General features: G+C 42.5%; 1 protein-coding gene and 1 long non-coding RNA gene across 3 annotated transcripts in view; one reads left to right on the top strand and one right to left on the bottom strand.

The window, feature by feature from the left end:
* Nucleotides 1–2524: 2524 nt before the first annotated feature.
* Nucleotides 2525–20355, bottom strand: LOC137384801 (uncharacterized). The gene is made up of 3 exons (XR_010977657.1): nt 20276–20355; nt 7229–7429; nt 2525–3180 (listed from the first exon to the last, which is right to left on the bottom strand). It is a non-coding gene; the product is annotated as an uncharacterized lncRNA (long non-coding RNA).
* LOC137384799 (plexin-B2-like) overlaps nt 19711–20826 on the top strand; it is a 258477-nt gene continuing 257361 nt past the window's right edge. Inside the window, exon 1 of one of the 2 annotated variants that reach the window (XM_068059289.1) lies at nt 19711–19931. The gene's annotated coding sequence lies outside the window, so the exon portion shown is untranslated. The other variant, XM_068059290.1, reaches the window with a different exon arrangement.

Here is a 20826-nt window from a genome sequence, read left to right as displayed (position 1 = left end):
CCTTCTTACCTATGTCATTGGTACCAATGTGGACCATGACCTCTGGCTGTTCACCCTCCCCCAGAAGAATATCCTGCAGCCGCTCTGTGACATCCTTGACCCTGACACCAGGGAGGCAACACACCATCCTGGAGTCACATTTACTGCCGCAGAAACGCCTGTCTATTCCCCTAATTAACGAATTCCCTATCACCACTGCTCTTCCTCCCCTCCTGTGCAGCTGATCCACCTGTGGTGCTACATACTTGGCTCTGACTTGCACTCCTCTGAGGAACCAGCACCCTCACCAGTATCCAAAACGGAAAACCATCAGCGAGTAAGATCATATCAGGGGACTCCTGCACTACCTGCCTGGTTCTCTTAGCCGGCCTGGTGGTCAACCATTCCCTAGCTGCCTGCATGCTCCTAACCTGTGGTGTGACCACCTCCCTAAACGTGCTATCCATGTAGTCCTCTGCCTCGTGAATGCACAACAGTCACTCCAGCCACTGCTCAAGTTCTGAAACCTGGAGCTCAAGCTTCCTGCAGATGTGTTTGTCTACAACACATGGTGTGTCCATGACCTCCCACATGCCACAGGCTGTACATTCCACTCGGCAGAGCTGCCCTGCCGTACCTTAACTTTCTAGACTATTTATTATAAGTAGAATAGCTTACCAGGTACTCACCAACCAGCTCTTTCCACTGCACTGAAGCAAGAACCAAATATTGGATGGTTAAAAAAAAAGTAGGAAAAAAAGTAGCAAAATGGAGCACCTCCCTCCCCCTTCACCGAACACGCCACTCATTAAACTCGAATCTCCACACTCAGCTTGTAGTCTGTACTCCGTTTGCAGGCTGCACCCAAACCTCTGTATTTATACCTTTTGAAGCTGAAACTGCAGCAACCAGATTTGAATTGTCAGCTATTTAACTAATCAGCTACTTTGCAGTAGAGCCTGTTAATCCCTGCCTAAGACTGTAAGAAACTTTCTTTACTTTCTTAACCCTACTTTATCTATAGGGTAAATCCCAGTTAAATGCCAACTGCAGACCAGACTTTTATTAAGATAACAACACTTAAAATCCCCACTCACCAAACTCGAATCCCCACACTCAGCTTGTAATCTGCACACTGTTTTTTCCATTTGTAGAAGCTGTTCAGGAAGAGAATAGTTTTCCACCAAGTAATCCATCTGGAAACTCCAGTTCTATTGCAACTTCTGAGTTTTGATGAGACCTTAAACAGTGCCATGGGATCTTTTATATCCACCTAAAAGGCAGATAGGACCTCGATTTAACATCTCATCTGAAATACAGCACCTCCGACAATGTAGCACGCCCTTCATACTGCACTAGGGCGTCAGCCTGATTTTTGTCCTCAAACCCTGGAATATGACTTGAACCCAGAACCATTGTGATTCAAGAGGCGAGAGTTGCTACCAACTTAGCCAGAGCTGACACCTAAACAAAAAATACTGCACCTGATATTTCCAGGCAGTCTCCTATCCAAGTACTAACCAGGCCAGAGTCTGCTTTAGCTTCCAAAGAGAAAACATTTTCAGACAATATGGTCATCGATGTTCCAAGATGGTTTACTAAAATTGTAAACATGGAATCTTTAACAGCTGCCTGAACAATTGAAACATACAAATAGGGCCTCTGTTTAAGGTCTCATCAGAACTCAGAAATCTCAGCAGAACTGGAGTTTCCAGCTGGATTACTTGGTGGAAAACTATTCTCTTCCTGAACAGCTTCTGCAAATGGAAAAATTAGGAACTAATTATTCAAGTCTATTTGATGTTGCAGGAATGAATTGTACCAGTTTTTTTAGGCATTCCCAGAGAAGCTTGAATGCTTTAATTCTGAAGTGCCCTAAGAAAGTTTAACCTTGATTTAAGATTTTATCTAGCTTTTATTGTTTATTCTACCTTCACCCTTTTGCACATAAAGACCAATGTGGAAATATCTTTCTTTTGCCAATACTAACACAGGAACAAGTATATGCAACAAGAGAAATCTTGCCATTCTCAGATTGTAAATGAACACACTAATGTAAGTGATCTTTTCCACTTGCTGTTTCCGAAAGCTTGGGAGTAGCAGCTGTCTTCATGGCTCCAGGATTTAATTTACAAAAATCCCCTTTCCAATACAATACTGTAGGTTTCAGTTCTTTCTGTTTTAATCTACCTGAGCAAAAAGCAAACCCATTTGAAACTCAGAAATGTTTAGATAGTGCTCACAGAAATTATTCACACAACTGAGTTCATAATGTCAGACAATCATCTCCAGCTATTCTGCTGAGTTGTACAGAGTAAGAAACTTCCATGAATCATTTTTGAAAATATACTGCTTGTCATGCTCTTATATATAGTAACATATACACCAAATGTACCTGTGGTATAACATTTGTTTATGGGATGTAACTGAAAAACATTTTCCATATAAAAGAGCCAAACAAAATTGAAGATAAATGGAGCACAAATATTCAAGACCACTCCAAATCATAGAACATCAGTCCCAACAATACATAATGGTTGGTGAGTCTCAAAGGTGACAAATTGCTGACCTACAGCATTCTGATTATAAAAATCTTCCATCACATAATGGATCACTTCACCATGACAGCCATAAATCTTGGGATGTGTGGGTTTTAATTAAACTCCTAAGTAGCTGTCTAGGCGCTAAGCTCTGGAATTGCCTCCATAAACTTCTTCTCCTCTCCTCCTTACAGAGGCTCCTTAAAACCTAGCTCTTTGAATAAACTCTTGGTCATCTGTCTTAATAGCTCCTTCTTTGGCTTGGTGTCAATTTTGTCCAATAAAGCTCCTGTGAAGTGTCTTGAGATGCTCATTGAAAGCTTTTCATAATTGATGGGTACCACAGGATATTGATTGTTTTATTTATCCAAGATTATACACAGACATGTCATTACTTTGGATAGGCTGTTTGTTTTATCAATGGTGCCTTCCTTCTCGGGTTGTGCTTGAAGATGTCATGGTGGCATTGGGATTATCCACATTCTCTTTTTGGCTTGAACAAAAGAAGATAAATTGTTCTCCAATCTTTTCCTATCTCTGCTTATCGGCTGTCTTTTTATTTTAATATGTACAGTATATGTAAATGCTGCAGTATTATGTGAATAGATTTTGCCAATTGTTTTTACCATTTGAGCCAGAGGAAATGGAAGATGAAATACATCTAAGGAAAGAAAATTATAAAAATTGTTTTAATCTGCAGTTTTGCATTCCATCAACTTCTACCTTCTACTTTTATCTTTATTCAAGCTGGTTGGCCAAATTCCAAGGTAACACTTGAGCAAATGCATGACTCAGCCAATATGTTCCACCACCTATGATTTTGTTCTTATCTAATCACCCAGTCTGTTATTCTTCCCTCTGCATTTTTAGGCCAAGATTGGAATTATGTCCTAATAGTTACACACAGTAGGTTGGTATTTGTACCTCACTCAGTAATGCCATTCATACCAAAGCTAAACAAGCTCAACAGGGTTTCCTAATAATAATTGTGCCTTTCTCACAAAGGAACCTATACAATAATAAATTGATTCTGCTGTAACCATTTTCTGCTAGGAATTACAACATAGATCATAAGTGTAAGCTACTGACTACTTCTAAATATTTGTTGATGTGACTCTCTGGACCAGCTTTTTATCAATGATGGGCAGAAGTTGAAATGAGCAAAAAGGACTTCTTGTTCTCTCCAATTTTCTTTTCTCACTCTTCTTGTGAAGACATAGGCCCCAATATTACATTTGCACAATGAGCAGGAGAGGGTTGGGATAGGTTAAAAAGTTTTAAACACAGAACACGTTGCCATTTTTACGGTGGCAGGTTATGAGCTACACGAGGATCCACCATGGAGAAGTGAGACACTTCATTAACAAGTGCAATTGGAGGCCTGATTTAAATTTACCAGTTACCATGCAGATTTCCCAGAGCTCAGGAAACCCAGCAGCAAAATGGAGGCAGGTGCTGCTGGGTCCGGAAGCTGTGCTTTTTATAGCACTCCTTTGGACCAGGAGGAACTGAAGTGCTACCTGTAACCCTTCAAGGAAGCCTTCAGCCTCTCTTCTACTGTCATGGCCTACCTCTCCCCTTGCTGCAATTGCCAACCTCCTATCCACAAGCCCTGATCTGTAGCTCCTCCCTCTCGATTACCAGGGAATGTCCCCAAGGGTGCTCAGCCACAGCCTCCTGGTGCTGGTTTTCATGCCCGTCAGCCAAACAGCCTGTCAATTTGACTGGTTGCCAGGCGACAAATGGAAGAAAAAAGTTATTAAGGCCTGCCGTTAAATTTGCAGGACTTCTGTGACCCCAGTTTTGCTGCATTTTCTCAGCGCTGCCATGCACCACCCAGTAAATATCAGGCCCATTGATTCCCTTAGTGTGGCATGATTACATGAATGGCTGTTTTGTCAATGTCTGTTGCATGGATGACTGTTGCCCTATGGTAGTCTGTTCATGTGGGCATCATCTATGTGCAAGTGTTGATAAGATAAGTTCAATCCTGTCCTCATCTGATGTCTGCATATGCACTTTCAGCAGGAATTCCTGTACACCAATCAAGTGAAAAAGTCAGGATGATTTTGCCTTTCCTCACCAGAGAAGCTGCAGCTCCAACCACACCTCAACTGTTATCAGCAAAATCAAAATTGTGAACTTTTTAGTCTGTATCACACAGAAATAGCAACTTTATAAAGATGGATGTCGCTGAATGAAGCTATTTTAACCATCTAGCTTATTCTTCATGGAAACCCATGGCCCCCACACCATAGCACCTAATTGCCTCTTGAACAATTCCATAGTTTCTTTTTCCACTACCTGCCAAGAAAGACCTTTCTTGGAGCTAATCAGTAACTGCATGAAGAAACATTTTCTGGCATTAGCCCTGAACTTCCCTTTTACTGGTTTGTATCTCTATCCCCTTGTCCTACCATTGTAGTTTAACTTGATATACAATCCATTATAAACCTTTTCTATTTCCCAATATTTTCTATATGGTTCTGTCTCGTTCACCTGGTTTTGAGATTGAATAATTGAAGCTTTTCTACTCTTCCATTGCAGCTCTGTCCTCCAACACTAGGGGTCAGTAGCTTGTACCTTGTGCCTTAATAACCACAACTGAAATATCAGGAACCTTAAACCTAGACTGTTAATTGTAATTATTTTTGCAGGTAATGAATACAATGTTCATAGATCTTCAGACAGAAGAACCAAGTGGATGATCCATCTCGGCATCCTCCTGAGATCCCCAGCATCACAGATACCAATTTTCAGCCAATTTGATTCATTCCACTTGATATCAAGAAACTGCTGAAGGCATTGGATACTGCAAAGGCTTTGGGTCCTGACAACATCCCAGCAGTAATACTAAAGACTTGTGCTGCAGAACTAGCCATGCCCCTAGCCAAGCTGTTCCAGTACTGCTACAACACTGGTATCTACCAGACAATGTCCTGTCCACAAAAAGCAGGACAAATCTAATCCATCAGTCTACTCTCGATTACCAGCAAAGTGATGGAAAGTGTCATCAACAGTGCTATCAAGCACCGATTAAACAGCAACAACCTATTCACTGATGCACAGTTTGGGTTCTGCCAGGGACACTCAGCTCCTAACCTCATTATAGCCTTGGTCCAACCATGGACAAAAGAACTGAACTCACCAAGTGTGGGATCAAGGAACTCTAGCCAAATTGAAGTCAATGAGAATCAGGGGGGAAACTGTCCACTGGTTGGAGCCATACTTAACACCAAGGAAGATGGCTGGAGTTGTTGGAGGCCAATTATCTAAGCCCCAGGACATCACTGCAGGAGTTACTCTTCAGCTGCTTCATCAATGACCTTCCCTCCATCTTAAGTTCAGAAGTGAGGATATTTGTTGATGATTGTACGATGTTCAGTACCATTCGTAACTCCTCAGATACTGAAGCAATCCGTGTCTATATGCAGGAAGACCTGGACAACATTCAGGCTTGAGCTGATAAGTGGCAAGTAGCATTCGTGCCGCACAAGTCCTAGGCAATGACGATCTCCAACTTGGGAGAATCTAACCATCACCTCTTGACATTCAATGGCATTACCATCACGGAATCCCTTACTATCAACATCCTGGGGGTTACCATTGACCAGAGATTGAACTGGAGCCACCACATAAATATTGTGGCTACAAGAGCAGGTCAGAGACTGGGAATTCTGCAGCAAGCAACTCACCTCCTCACTCCACAAAGCCTGTTCACCATCTACTAAGGCACAAGTCAGGAGTGTGAGGAATACTCTCCACTTGCCTGGATGAGTGCAGCTCCAACACCACTCAAGAAGCTTGACACCATCCAGGACAAAGCAGCCCGCTTGATAGTGCCCCACCCACCAACTTCAACATTCACTCCTTCAGCACCGACGCACAGTGGCAGCAGTGTGTACCATCTACAGGATGCACTGCAGCAACTCACCACGGCTCCTTAGACAGCACCTTCCAAACTTGCGACCTCTTCCACCTAGAAGGACAAGGGACAGCAGAAGTGTAGGAACACCACCACTGGCAATTTCCCCTCGAAGCCACACACCATCCCGACTGGGAAATGTATCGCTGTTCTTTTACTGTCACTGGGTCAAAATCCTGGAACTCCCTACCTAACAGTACTGTGGGTGCACCCGCACCAAATGACTGCAATGGTTCAAGAAGGTGGCTCACCACCACCTTCTCAACAGCAATTAGGCATGGGCAACAAATGCTGGCCTTGCCAGTGACGCCCACATCCCATGAAATTATTTTTTTTTTATTGCCTCTACTATGCAGTAGCATTCTTACTTATGCTTATTCACAATCAATCTGCTCCTCTCTATTACTTGAAAACTAAACTAGAGGCAAAGATTATACAACAGGATAATCAAAATCAGCTACATGTTGGCTGGTGTATCACTTGTTGTGATGCCAGATATTTTTCTCACCATCTAGGGTTGATATGTATTGGGAGCTTGGATCCAGTACAGACTATGTCATATCAATTTGTTTTACTTTCAAGCTTTGTATGTGACAAACGAATTTTCTAACATATGCATCAATGGGCAGTTTCTTTTTATAAACCCAAGGTTCTGAGAAATGCTGGAGGTTTCTTACCACCTGGAGTGTCCCAAGTATCACCAATGGGTGCAGTCATAGGGGAAACTTTGGGGATTTCAATCACAGTGCAAACATACACAGAGAGTGGAACTAATGTTTTATACCTCGATCCATTTCAGTGTTAGCACTGAAGCCACTAACAGTGGATCACTCTATCTGCTCATCAGCTTGAAGCAGTAGAGTGTAATAACAGATGCAATACATTTGCGTGAGTAGATTCCAATGCTATCATCTTCATATGCATTTCCTAATTGCTTTCCAGAACAGGCAACTGGAGGAAGTCTGTTGCAGAGCAGTCGCTATTTCTGCAAAAGATTTGACAGGAAATACTTCTTTATGCATTTCACAGAAAAGCAGGAAAAATAAAACAGCAGTTATTCTAAGACCCTTTACAAGCTGCAAAAAATCTAATGTTCAGACCTTGTAGGGTTTAGGATACATTAATAACTAGCTAGTATTAACAATGTAAATCTCATTTCATAATTAGATGGCCTGATTTAGTACCCTAATTCATAAGCGTCCTTATGGCATTTTGGGGAACCACAGTGTTCCTTGCATGATTAATGTTCTCCTGATGTTTAGAAAATGCTCTGCGTTCAAAGCTTACAATGGCAGCTGGAAGAAATTTGCAGTATGACATCAGTTTTACCCAGCCAGTTGTAATGTATTAACTCTTTTCAATATCTTTAAATTTTTCTGAGCAAAGTTAGTTCTGTTAGAGTTGAAGCCATTTCAGCTCATTATCCTACTGATATTCTTACAACATTCCTGTTCTGGACGTTTATGAGGGAAGCATTCAAATCAATGTACGCTTCTTCCTTGAACAGAGGCCCAACCGGTCCCCATCCACCACCACCCTCCTCCACCTGTCTGAATTTGTTCTCACATTGAACAACTTCTCCTTCAACTCCACTTACTTCCTTCAAGTAGAAGGTGTTGCTATGGGTACCCACATGGGTCCCAGTTATGCCCGTCTTTTTGTGGGATATGTCGAACATTCCTTATTCCAGTCCTACTCAGGCCCCCTCCCCCAACTCTTTTTCCTGCCAGGATATACCCATAATATGTTGCAGACAGCAAAGATAGAAATTATTGAGGGAGGGGATTGATCCTCATTTAAAAAGGCATCGATTAATCAAGGACAGTAAGTATAGATTTGTTTAGGGAAGATCGTGTTCGACTAACTTGATTGAATTCTTGAGGAGGTAACAAGGAGGGTGAACGAGGGTAGCAAAGTTGATGTAGTCTACATGAATTTTAGCAAAGTTTTTGACAGTTTCCACATGACAGACTGATTAGAAAAGTAGCAGCCCATGGGATCCAAGGGAAAGTGGCAAGTTTGATCTAAAATTGGTTCAGTGGCAGGAAGCAAAGGGGAGTGTTCAATGGGTGTTTTTTTGGACTGGAAAGCTTTTTCTAGTGGGATTCTACAGCTCAGTTCTAGCTCCCTTGTTTTCATGGTATATATCAATGATTTAGACTTAAATGTAGGGGGCATGATAAAGAAGTTTGCAAATTATACAAAAATTGACTGGGTATTGATAGTAAGAAAGAAAGACTGCAGGAAGATATCGAAGGACTGGTCAGGTCGTCAGAAAAGTGGCAAATAGAGAAGTGTGAGGTAATGCATTTGGGGAGGGCAAACAAGGCAAGGGAGTACACAATAAATGGTCGGATACTGAGAAGTATAGAGGAGTAGAGGGACCTTGGAGTCTATGTCCACAGGTCTCTGAAGAAGCAATGCAGGTAAATAAGATGGTTAAGAAGGCTAATAAAGTATAACAGCAGAGAGGTTATGTTAGAACTGTATAAAACACCAGTTAGGCCATTGCTTACAGTTCTGGTCACCATATTAAAGTGATCACACTGGAGTGGGTACAGAGGAAATTTACGAGGTCATTGCCAGGAATGGAGAATTTTAGCTGAGGAAGAATTATTTTCTTTGGAACAGAGGAGGATGAGGGGACAATTAATTGAGGTGTATAAAATTAGATGGATCCTAGATAGAGCGGATGGGAAGGATCTATATCCATTAGCAGAGAGGTCAATAACCAGGGCGCATAGATTTAAAGTAATTGATAGAAGGATTAGAGGGGAGTTGAGAAATGTTTTCACCTAGAGGGTTGTTGGGGGCCAGAACTCACTGCCTGAAAGGATGGTAGAGGCAGAAACCATCACCACATTTAAAAAGTACTTGGATATGCACTTGAAGTGCAAATGCACTTGATATGCACTAATCTACAAGGCTACAGACGACGAGCTGGAAATTGGGATTGGGCTGGATAGTTTTTTTTCGGAGGGCACACACGATGGGCCAAATGGCCTCCTTCTGTGCAGTACATTTCTATGCTTCTGTGATTTCTATAGCTGGGCCTAAGTTACTGGTATGTGGAATAATTAACATGAATGAATAGCCCTATACCAAAGTGTACAATCTCCCATTTTGAATCAACTGGGAGGACAGCAAGATTTTATTTCTACCACGAGATTGCTTGCAATAACTTTGTGTTTATAACTGCTTAGTCAAAGACTTCTTGACATAGTATAGTTGAAAAACCTTGAACCTTCCAAAGTCAGCAGAACAAGAACTGATTCCATTACTATGAACTGTTCAACTTTTCCAATCGTTCATATAAGTTGCTTCCAACAGCTTGGTGATTTTTGAAGCATCCTTCATTATAGTCCCTCTAATTTGCCATAGATATTCTTACCCCTTCCTTTTCTTCCACCTTTCCTTTTCTCTTAAGTGCATAAAACGTTCCTGAACCAAAAAAACCTTAAAGTGTAACTCTTTCAAATTGAAATGTTGTAAAGGGCACGAAGGCAGCTATCTTTAGTAAAAGTTCTATTCTATTTTTAAACTGGTAGTTCAGTCTCCATTATTATAAAATGGAGAGGTCACACATGGTGCATTCTTTTAGAGCTAGGTTGATCTGAATCATTCCAGAATAGGAAAAGTGAGGCAGAAAAATAGGTTCCCTGTAGGGGAAAGAAAAATAAGATTAATAAAACTCTGTATTACAGTCCGCAAACCTGTCGATGAGACTCTGCAGGCACTCTTCAGTGTGAGATGTTAAAGCAGCATCGTCAGCAAAGAGGAGTTCCCTGATGAGGACTTTCCGTACTTTGGACTTCGCTCTTAGACAGGCAAGGTTGAACAACCTGCCCCCTGATCTTGTGTGGAGGAAAATTCCTTCTTCAGAGGACTTGAACGCATGTGAAAGCAGCAGGGAGAAGAAAATCCCAAAAAGTGTGGGTGCGAGAACACAGCCCTGTTTCACACCACTCAGGATAGGAAAGGGCTCTGATGAGGAGCCACCATGTTGAAATGTGCCTTTCATATTGTCATGGAATGAGGTGATGATACTTAGTAGCTTTGGTGGGCATCCGATCTTTTCTAGTAGTCTGAAGAGACCACGTCTGCTGACGAGGTCAAAGGCTTTGGTGAGATCAATGAAAGCAATGTAGAGGGGCATCTGTTGTTCACGGCATTTCTCCTGTATCTGACGAAGGGAGAACAGCATGTCAACGGTCGATCTCTCTGCACGAAAGCCACACTGTGCCTCAGGGTAGACGCGCTCGGCCAGCTTCTGGAGCCTGTTCAGAGCGACTCAAGCAAAGACTTTCCCCACTATGCTGAGCAGGGAGATTCCATGGTAGTTGTTGCAGTCACTGCGGTTACCTTTGTTTTTATAGACGGTGATGATATTGGCATCGCGCATGTCCTCAGGTACTGCTCCCTCGTCCCAGCACAGGCAAAGCAGTTCATGTAGTGCTGAGAGTATAGCAGGCTTGGCACTCTTGATTATTTCAGGGGTAATGCTGTCCTTCCCAGGGGCTTTTCCGCTGGCTAGAGAATCAATGGCATCACTGAGTTCCGATTTTGTTGGCTGTATGTCCAGCTCGTCCATGACTGGTAGAGGCTGGGCTGCATTGAGGGCGGTCTCAGTGACAACATTCTTCCTGGAGTACAGTTCTAGGTAGTGCTCAACCCAGCGGTCCATTTGTTTGTGTTGGTCAGTGATTATGTCCCCTGATTTAGATTTGAGGGGGGCGATCTTCTTGATGGTTGGCCCAAGAGCTCTCTTCATGCCATCATACATTCCTCTGATGTTTCCGGTGTCTGAGGCCAGCTGAATATGACTGCATAGGTGTTGCCAGTAGTCGTTTGCGCAGCGTCTGGCTGTTCTTTGTGCAGTGCTTCTGGCTGCTTTAAGTGCTGCGGATGTTAAATCGCTGGGGGCTTTCTTGTAGTTCAACAGTGCAATGCGCTTAGCGGCTATGACAATGAATTTGGCCTAACCATCAGCCTGAAGAAAACAAACATCATGGGGCAGGACGTCAGAAATGCTCCATCCATCAATATTGGCGACCAGGCTCTGGAAGTGGTTCAAGAGTTCACCTACCTAGGCTCAACTATCACCAGTAACCTGTCTCTAGATGCAGAAATCAACAAGCGCATGGGTAAGGCTTCCACTGCTATGTCCAGACTGGCCAAGAGAGTGTGGGAAAATGGTGCACTGACACGGAACACAAAAGTCCGAGTGTATCAAGCCTGTGTCCTCAGTACCTTGCTCTATGGCAGCGAGGCCTGGACAACATATGTCAGCCAAGAGCGACGTCTCAATTCATTCCATCTTGGCTGCCTCCGGAGAATACTTGGCATCAGGTGGCAGGACCGTATCTCCAACACAGAAGTCCTTGAGGCGGCCAACATCCCCAGCTTGTACACACTACTGAGTCAGCGGCACTTGAGATGGTTTGGCCATGTGAGCCGCAGGGAAGATGGCAGGATCCCCAAAGACACATTGTACAGCGAGCTCGCCACTGGCATCAGACCCACCGGCCGTCCATGTCTCCGCTTTAAAGACGTCTGCAAACGCGACATGAAATCCTGTGACATTGATCACAAGTCGTGGGAGTCAGTTGCCAGCGTTCGCCAGAGCTGGCGGGCAGCCATAAAGACAGGGCTAAAATGTGGCGAGTCAAAGAGACTTAGTAGTTGGCAGGAAAAAAGACAGAGGCGCAAGGGGAGAGCCAACTGTGCAACAGCCCCGACAAACAAATTTCTCTGCAGCACCTGTGGAAGAGCCTGTCACTCTAGAATTGGCCTTTATAGCCACTCCAGGCACTGCTTCACAAACCACTGACCAGCTCCAGGCACGTATCCATTGTCTCTCGAGATAAGGATGCCCAAAAGAAAGAAAGAATTACAGTCCATGATGCAATTTCTCTATCTTACCAGCTGAAACCATAGTATTGTCTTAATCTCTGTTCTTGATATGCGGAGTGCATATGAGACTAAAAGTTATGCAAGACTTATTGGGTTCCAAAATCAGCTTTCAACCCTAACATGTAAACTAAAAATTGCTTTCTTGTGTGACTTGATTTGTAATGTTTTATCCTTCCCAATCTCACTCTCAGTTGTAAACAACAGTTTCGGTATTTTCTCTGATTCTTCTATTTTAGAGATGCAAAACAGACCTCGAAATTGTGTTGTTACTGCATAAACTCATAGAAACATAGAAAATAGGAGCAGGAGTAGGCCATTTGGCCCTTCGAGCCTGCTCCGCCATTCATTTTGATAATGGCTGATCATCCAACTCAGTAACCTGTTCCCGCTTTCTCCCCATACCCTTTGATCCCTTTAGACCCAAGAGCTAACTCCTTCTTGAAAACATACATTGTTTTGGTCTCGACTGCTTTCTGTGGTAGCGAATTCCACAGGGTCACCACTCTCTGGGTGATGAAATTTCTCCTCATCTCAGTCCTGAAAGGTTTACCCCGTATCCTTAGACTGTGACCCCTTGTTCTGGACTCCCCCACCATCGGGAACATCTTCCCTGCATCTACCCTGTCAAGTCCTTTTAGAATTTTATAGGTTTCTATGAGATCCCCCCTCACTCTTCTGAACTCCAGCAAATATAATCCTAACCGACTTAATCTCTCCTCATACCTCAGTCCCGCCATCCCAGGAATCAGTCTGGTAAACTTTCGCTGCATTCCCTCTTTAGCAAGAACATCCTTTCTCAGTTAAGGAGACCAAAACTGCACACAATATTCCAGGTGTGGCCTCATCAAGGCCCTGTATAATTGCAGCAAGACATCCCTGCTTCTGTACTCGAATCCTCTCGCTATGAAGGCCAACATACCACTTGCCTTTTTTACCACTTGTTGCACCTGCATGCTTACCTTCAGCGACTCGTGTACGAGAACACCCAGGTCTCACTGCATATTCCCCTCTCTCAGTTTATAGCCGTTCAATAATAATCTACCTTCCTGTTTTTGCTACCAAAGTGGATAACCTCACATTTATCCACATTATACTGCATCTGCCATGCATTAGTCCACTCACCCAACTTGTCCAAATCACCCTGAAGCCTTCATGCATACTCCTTACAACTCACCCTCCCACCCAGTTTTGTCTCATTTGCAAATTTGGAGATATTACATTTAGTTTCCTCATCTAAATCATTAATATATATTGTGAATAGCTGCGGTCCTAGCACCGATCCCTGCGGTACCCCACTAGTCACTGCCTGCCATTCGGAAAAAGACCCATTTATCCCTACTCTGTTTCCTGTCTGCCAACCAATTTTCTATCCATCGCAATACATTACCCCCAATCCCATGCGCTTTAATTTTACACGCTAATCTCTTATGTGGGACTTTGTTGAAAGTCTTCTGAAAGTCCAAATAAACCACATCCACTGGCTCCCCATCATCAACTCTGCTAGTTACATCCTCGAAGAATTCTAGTAGATTTGTCAAGCATAATTTCCCTTTCGTAAATCCATGCTGACTCTGTCCGATTCTACCACTGTTCTCCAAGTGCTCTGCTCTAAAATCTTTGATAATGGACTCTAGAATTTTCCCCACTACCAACATCAGGCTGACTGGTCTATAATTCCCTGCTTTCTCTCTACCTCCTTTTTTAAATAGTGGGGTTACGTTAGCTGTCCTCCAATCTGTAGGAACTGTTCCAGAGTCTATGGAATCTTGGAAGATGACCACCAATGCATCCACTATTTCTAGGGCCACTTCCTCTGTGGGTTGCATACCATCAGGCCCTGGGGATTTATCGGCCTTCAATCCCATCAATTTCCCCAACACCATTTCTCTACTAATACTGATTTCCTTCAGTTCCTCTCTCTCACTAAACCCTGTGTTCCCCAACATTTCTGGTATGATATTTGTGTCCTCCTTTGTGAAGACAGAACCAAAGTATGCATTTAGTTGGTCAGCCATTTCTTTGTTCCCCATAATAAATTCCCCTGTTTCTGACTGTAAGGGACCTACATTTGTCTTCACCAATCTTTTTTCTCTTCACATACCTACAGAAACTTTTACAGTCAGTTTTTATGTTCCCCACAAGCTTGCTCTCGTACTCTATTTTCCCCTTCTTAATCAATCCCTTGGTCCTCCTTTGCTGAATTCTAAACTGCTCCCAATCCTCAGGTCTGTTGTTTTTTTCTGGCAGATTTATATGCCTCTTCCTTGGATCTAATGCTATCTCCAATTTCCCTTGTAAGCCATGGTTTGGCTACCTTCCCCGTTTTACTTTTGTGCCAGAGAGGGATAAACAATTATTGCAGTTCATCCATGCACTCTTTAAATGTTTGCCATTGCCTATCCACTGTCATCCCTTTAAGTAACATTTCCCTTCGTAGTTTCCTTTACTAAGATTCAGGACCCTTGTCTCAGAATCAATTATGTCACTCTCCATCTTGATGAAGAATTCCATCATATGGTCGCTCATCCCCATGGGGTCTCGCACCACTAGATTGTCATTTATTCCACTCTCATTACACAATACCCAGTCTAGGATGGCCTATTCTCTAGTTGGTTCCTCAACGTATTGCTCCAGAAAACCATCCCGTATACACTCCAAGAATTCCTCCTCTATGGTATTGTGACTAATTTGATTTGTCCAATCTATATGCAGATTAAAGTCACCCATAACCCACAGGATCTTAGAACCAGGAGAGAGATGGCATTATTATTTTTAGAAAGGGATTTCAGTTTTGTTCATATAGCTCATCAAAGAGAGAAACACAGACAGACATATAATGCTCGAGTCAGACTGCGTTTTGAATTCTACATCCCACCCTCTCTCCCGTGTGCTCCCCCACCCCAACATCCCACTTCTGATCACCAAGAAATGAGACATTCAAGCATTGAGGCAGTGGAGAGCTATGAAGCTAATCCCCAGGGACTGAAGCATGAGTTATGAGAAAAGTCTGGACAAACTTTAGCTTTCCAGCCTAAAACACTTTCTGAGAGATCTTACAGAGATATAATGATTTTTACGGATTATTAATTCCTTTATTAAAGTTATAGAAAAAGCTAACCTGGAATTGTTAAAGGAAATTGCAAGTGTAGAACTAAGGGACACAGGCTCAAATTAAAGGAGGGTACTTTTAGGACATATCAGGAAATTCTCCTTCAAATAAAAATCAACAGTGGAATAAACTTTCATATAGAGTAGTGGAGTCAAAAAACCCTGGAATCATTTAAGAAACAATTGTATGGTACAATAGTGGAGGTGGGGTGTGGTGGAGGGGGGGGGGGGGCGGGGGGTGAGGGAGGATGTGGGTTGTGGATATTAGGATCTTGCTGGATGAATGAAACAAGATGAATTAAATGGCCTTCCTCATCTCTAATTATCTTCTGATTTTCTGACTTGTAGCACTTTATGTTGTTGCATTGCATTTCTCAGAAATATCTCAAAAATGCTTCTCACAATAAATTATTTTGAAATTCAGTGATTGTTATGTTGGCAAACATTGCAGCCTTTTTGTACACAGTAAGATCCCACAAACTGTAATGAGATGTTTTTAGTGATATTGGAACACAGGCCGAGTCATTTAACATCTCATCTCATGTAACATAATTTGACAACTTTATATCCACAGTATCGTTAGCCTACATATGTACTCAAAGTCCAAGAGTGGAGTTTGAACTCACAATTTTCTGACTTAGAGGAAAGAATACTATCAACTGATGTTTTGAGAAAGTGAAATTGGAAAAAGGACAGCAGTTAGATAGTGAAACATTGGAACAGGAGTAGACCATTTAGCCCCTCGAGCCTGCTTCACCATTCAACTAAATCATGGCTGATCTGCAACCTAATTCCATATACCTGCCTTTGTCCCAAATACCTTAATACCTTTGGTTAACAAAAATCTATCAATCTCAGTTTTAAATTGATTTAGGATCAATTGGCATTTGCAGGAGAGTTCCAAACTTCTATCACCCTCTGTGTTGGAAGTGTTACCTAATTTTACTCCTGAAAGGTCTGGCTCTAATTTTTAGATTATGCCCCCCACTCCCCTGTCCAAAACTCCCCAACCAGTTTCTCTTCATCTACCCTACGAGTTCCCCTTAATATTTTGAAAACGTTTATTAAATCACTCCTTAACCCTCTAAATTCCAGAGAATGCAACCCTAGTTTGTGTAATCTTTCCTCGTAATTTAACCCTTGGTGTCCAGGTATCATTCCGGTAAAACTATACTGCACTCCCTCCAAGGCCAATATATCCTTTCTAAGGTGTGGTGCCTAGAACTGCTCACAATACTCCAGATGTGGTCAGCTATACAGCTTTGTATAGCTGAAGAATGACTTCTACCCCCTTGTTCTAGTCCTCCAGATATAAAGGCAAGCATTCCATGAACATTTTTGATTATTTTCTGTACCTGTTCATGACATTTTAATGATCTGCATACCTGGATCCCCAAGTCTCTTTGGACCTCATGGTTTCTAGCTTTTCATTACTTAGAAAGTTTGCTGTTCTATTCTTTTTAGGTCCAAAATGGATGACCTTACATTTGCCTACATTGAAATTGATTTCCCACAATTTTGCCCATTTGCTTAATCTATCAATGTCACTTTGTTATGTTACACTTCCCACTTACACTGCTTACAAGACTGCCTATCTTTGTGTCATTGGCAAACTTGGTTATGTCGCTTTCTATCCCATTATCTTAGTCATTAATGAATTCAGCGAATAGTTGAGGCCACAACATAGATCCTTGCAGGACATCACTAGTAACATTTTGCCAATTAGAGGACATGCCCATTATCCCTACTCTGTCTCCTGCCGCTCAGCCAATTTATTAACTTGGTCGATAATTTGTCGAAGAAAGTTATGTTTCCTGCATGGGAATTGAACCTGAAGTGCAACAGTGACAGTGCCAAATTCTAACCACTAGACTAGCAGGGAAGGTGTGGTGGACAGAATAGAAGGCTTGAGGGGAAGATTGATAATGTTTTTCTGAAGGAGGTAGAAACAGTATTGAGCAATAGAGATGTTGGTCAGGCTAGGGTTAAGGAGGCAAATTTAATTACAAGGTGGAAAGAGGGGACCAAGGAAGCAGAGGGTAGACTTTATGGATGAGAAGAGTGCAACAAGGGCTAGGGGAGATATCAGGCAGAAGCTGGATTATGAGGTGGTTGGAACTCGGGTGGGAAGAAGGCAAGAGGGAAGGCTTTGAGTTAAGTAGTCACAGGAAAGAAGGCATCGGAGGACAAAGAAGCAGCTGCATGGACAGCCTTAACTTTAGATGCTAATAAGTTCCTCACATTTGTGCATGATATTGCATGAGAGGGAGTTATTAATTGGAGAGATTTTGGAGTTGATGCTGCTCCATTCCCCGGGATGTTTTTGCGGCTGTGATAAGGGAGCATGGCTGTAAAGTCAGATCTGGCAATCAACAGCCTGGCTGGTCCATTACGAAATGCATTTGAGCTTGTGGTTTGCAATCATGGTGCCAGTTTTATGAGACAGCAATGGATGGAAAGTCATCTGAGATCTGAAGTGACAAGGATCTCAAATGAGGAGTCACAACAGCTGTGGAGTAGATCCACAATATGTTGGTTCATTTCAGGTAGCAGATTGGGGGTGGGAAGTTGGAGTTTGAAAGGGCTCTTGTAACAGAGTTGGGAGTTAATTTTTCCCAGGGGCAGAAGTTCACAGTGAAACACTTTTGTACAGGCAGGTGGATAGCAGGGACAGACAAAACTCTTTAGATAGTAGAGACATTGGAAGCAAAAAAAAAGCATTGTTATTAATTTCCTCTCTTAGTTTCTCAATTGTTATACTGTTCCCCAACACAGTACAGCTGCAGCCAAGCCTCAAGATCAACTGCACTCTAACTAGACTCTTGGGGGCAGGCAGGATCAGATTGAGGTGACTGGATTGCTAGGTTTCTTTCCACTTCTTGTAAGAAAAAGTCTTGCTCCTATGATCAACTAATAAATTTAGAAGAACAACCTGCTGTGTCACAGACACACTACCTTAAAAAAAAGGAATTGATTATATATACATAGCATTTGCATAATTGTGGAATTTAGGAACAATAGCTTAGAAAGAGGAGGTTGTGGGTTAGGAGTGGGTTTGATTGAAAATTGGGGTTGCTGCCTTTGCCAAGTTTAAAAGCAACTGTAGGAAATCAGGACTGGAGTTCTGAGGTTTGTTCTGCTGTTGATGAAAATTCACTGAGAACGGCTATGACTTCAATAGCTGTTACATCTAAATGGTAAATCACAGAAGCTAATGATGGTGGGACTGGCTGTAGATATGGGCCTTATAATTGCAGTGAATTTTGTACATAATGTTAAGACATTTGGTTCCTATAGTGTCTGTAAAGCTTAGTTGTGTATTTTGTGTATGTATGTTTTTATTTTGCAGATATTTAATATTTGGACCTATAATATACACGGCATCTCTACGGTTACATAAATATCATGGCAGCAGTATCTTGTCGTTGTTGCTGCAGATTCCAGCAGCTTCCAACATTTCTCGCTGTTATCAATACAGAAGTTTAGTACAGTAAAATTGACTTTTGTTGTACGCTATAACGGAGACATTATAAATGTATTAATATTTTTAATTGTGAAAGTGTAATTGTAGAACTGTGGTCTTTTCTACTGGAAGAGAACTACCAGTTAGCACTATTACCAAATGTAAGAACGAACGTGTAATCATTTTGTTATATACCTGGCCATATATTTGTAGTGACGCGAGTAATGTGGAGTGATACCACGATTTCATGTGCTCTAAACAGGGGCACATAATCTGTTCAGCGTCCTCACGCTGCCAGGCTTCTTGTGATGCAGGTTTTACCATATTTACTCTTCCCCAAAATTGAAGTTCAGATAATTTACTGAACCACCCTCAACATTAGAATTCCAACTTCCAGCTCCTCCCAAACTGTCTCAACAGCTCAAATCGACGGCAGTGTGGCAAAAAAAAACACAACTTATGCCTGTAAAATCTCCCAACACCGTGTTAGCGCGAAGCTGACAAACGGGGCGCGGGAAAGAGAAAACAAAACTTTCTTTTAAAAGAAAGTGAAATATTTTTGTTGACTGCATGAATTAACAGATTTAATCTGCTTAAAGATGAGAAAAGAGAGGCTCGGTTGGAGTCTGTGAGTGTGCCCTGAGTCCGAATTTGTCACAATAATGAGGAAGCAACAAAGCGTCCTAGGAGTTGGTGAGAACTTGTTCCAGTTCTGATGATGATTCTTGCGGCTGACGTTGCATGTGCGGAGAATTCCCAAAGTTCCGGCGGCATTCCCCCCCCCCGCCGGTTAAAAGCACCAATGTCCCTCGCAGTGTGTCGGTGCACTGAGTGTCAAGCTGACAACTCCCTTGCAGCCGCACTTCAGCAAACACAGATCCAGTGAGCAGACAGCCCCAACTTCACTCCGCTTTCTTCCTCATTATTCGTAAGGAATCCGCCGATTCCATTTCCTGTTCCCCGTGTCGTTGTTACTCAGAGCGGATGTGTGCATCGCCCACAGGTGAGTCCTTCCTTTTATCCCCCTCTCTCTCTCTCGTCTGGATTAAAACCCAGATCAAGTCATGTGAGACACTCACCTTTCTGAAGTCACTCCGATTGAACTGCACTCCCCCCCACAAAAAAAAGGAAAGGAGCTGCCTGTCGTCTTTAGTGAGCAGGTCAGTGTGTTTTTTTGTTCTTTCACGCCCTTACTCTTTCTTCCCTCTCGTTCCTGGATGGTTTTACCAAACATTTTTAAAAAAGAGAAACGAACTAAAAAAAAAAGTTAAATGAACTGAAGGCGGGAACAATGATCGCCCTTTTGGGCTTTACTTTGAAAGCTCTTAACTTATCGGGCGGGTTTACCTGGTTGCATTGTCCTGGAACGATGCAAAGCTCCGAAATATCTGTATTTGTTTCAGCTACATGGATTTTTAAGAGTTTGGTTTCCTCATTGAAAGCGAGGAACCCTGGTTTATGATTAACACGGCTCCTGTCTTCGAGCCCAACCCTACAGCAGAACATCGACCGATTCCTATTGACGCGACCCTCCCTCTCTCCCTTTGTGTGTGTCTACAAAAACAAAACCCGAGCAATTCAAGGGGTCGAATTGAGGCAGATTGATATTTAAAAGGGGCTTGTTGAGATCTGGATCCCTAGATATCAAGTTTGAGCCTGACGTCAGACTCCTGTTTTAACTATTTACTGGTCGAGTCACTCTTGGCTCGATATATTCCTACTTTTCAGTGAATCCCTTTCCTCTCAATGTATGTCCAGCTGAAGAATGTGTCAAATATATACAGGGTGGTTGATTGCTTTTAGAGAGGGGAAAAAAAAGTTTGATTCATTTGTTTTTGGCACTGATTATTTCAAACTGAGGTATCCATTCGTTGGGTGTGGTTAGCGATTTCACTCAT

Source organism: Heterodontus francisci, chromosome 27 (assembly GCF_036365525.1).
Source record: "Heterodontus francisci isolate sHetFra1 chromosome 27, sHetFra1.hap1, whole genome shotgun sequence".
Lineage (NCBI taxonomy): Eukaryota > Metazoa > Chordata > Chondrichthyes > Heterodontiformes > Heterodontidae > Heterodontus > Heterodontus francisci.
Note: the sequence above shows the minus strand (reverse complement) of the source record. Positions and strands in the feature narration are given on the sequence as shown.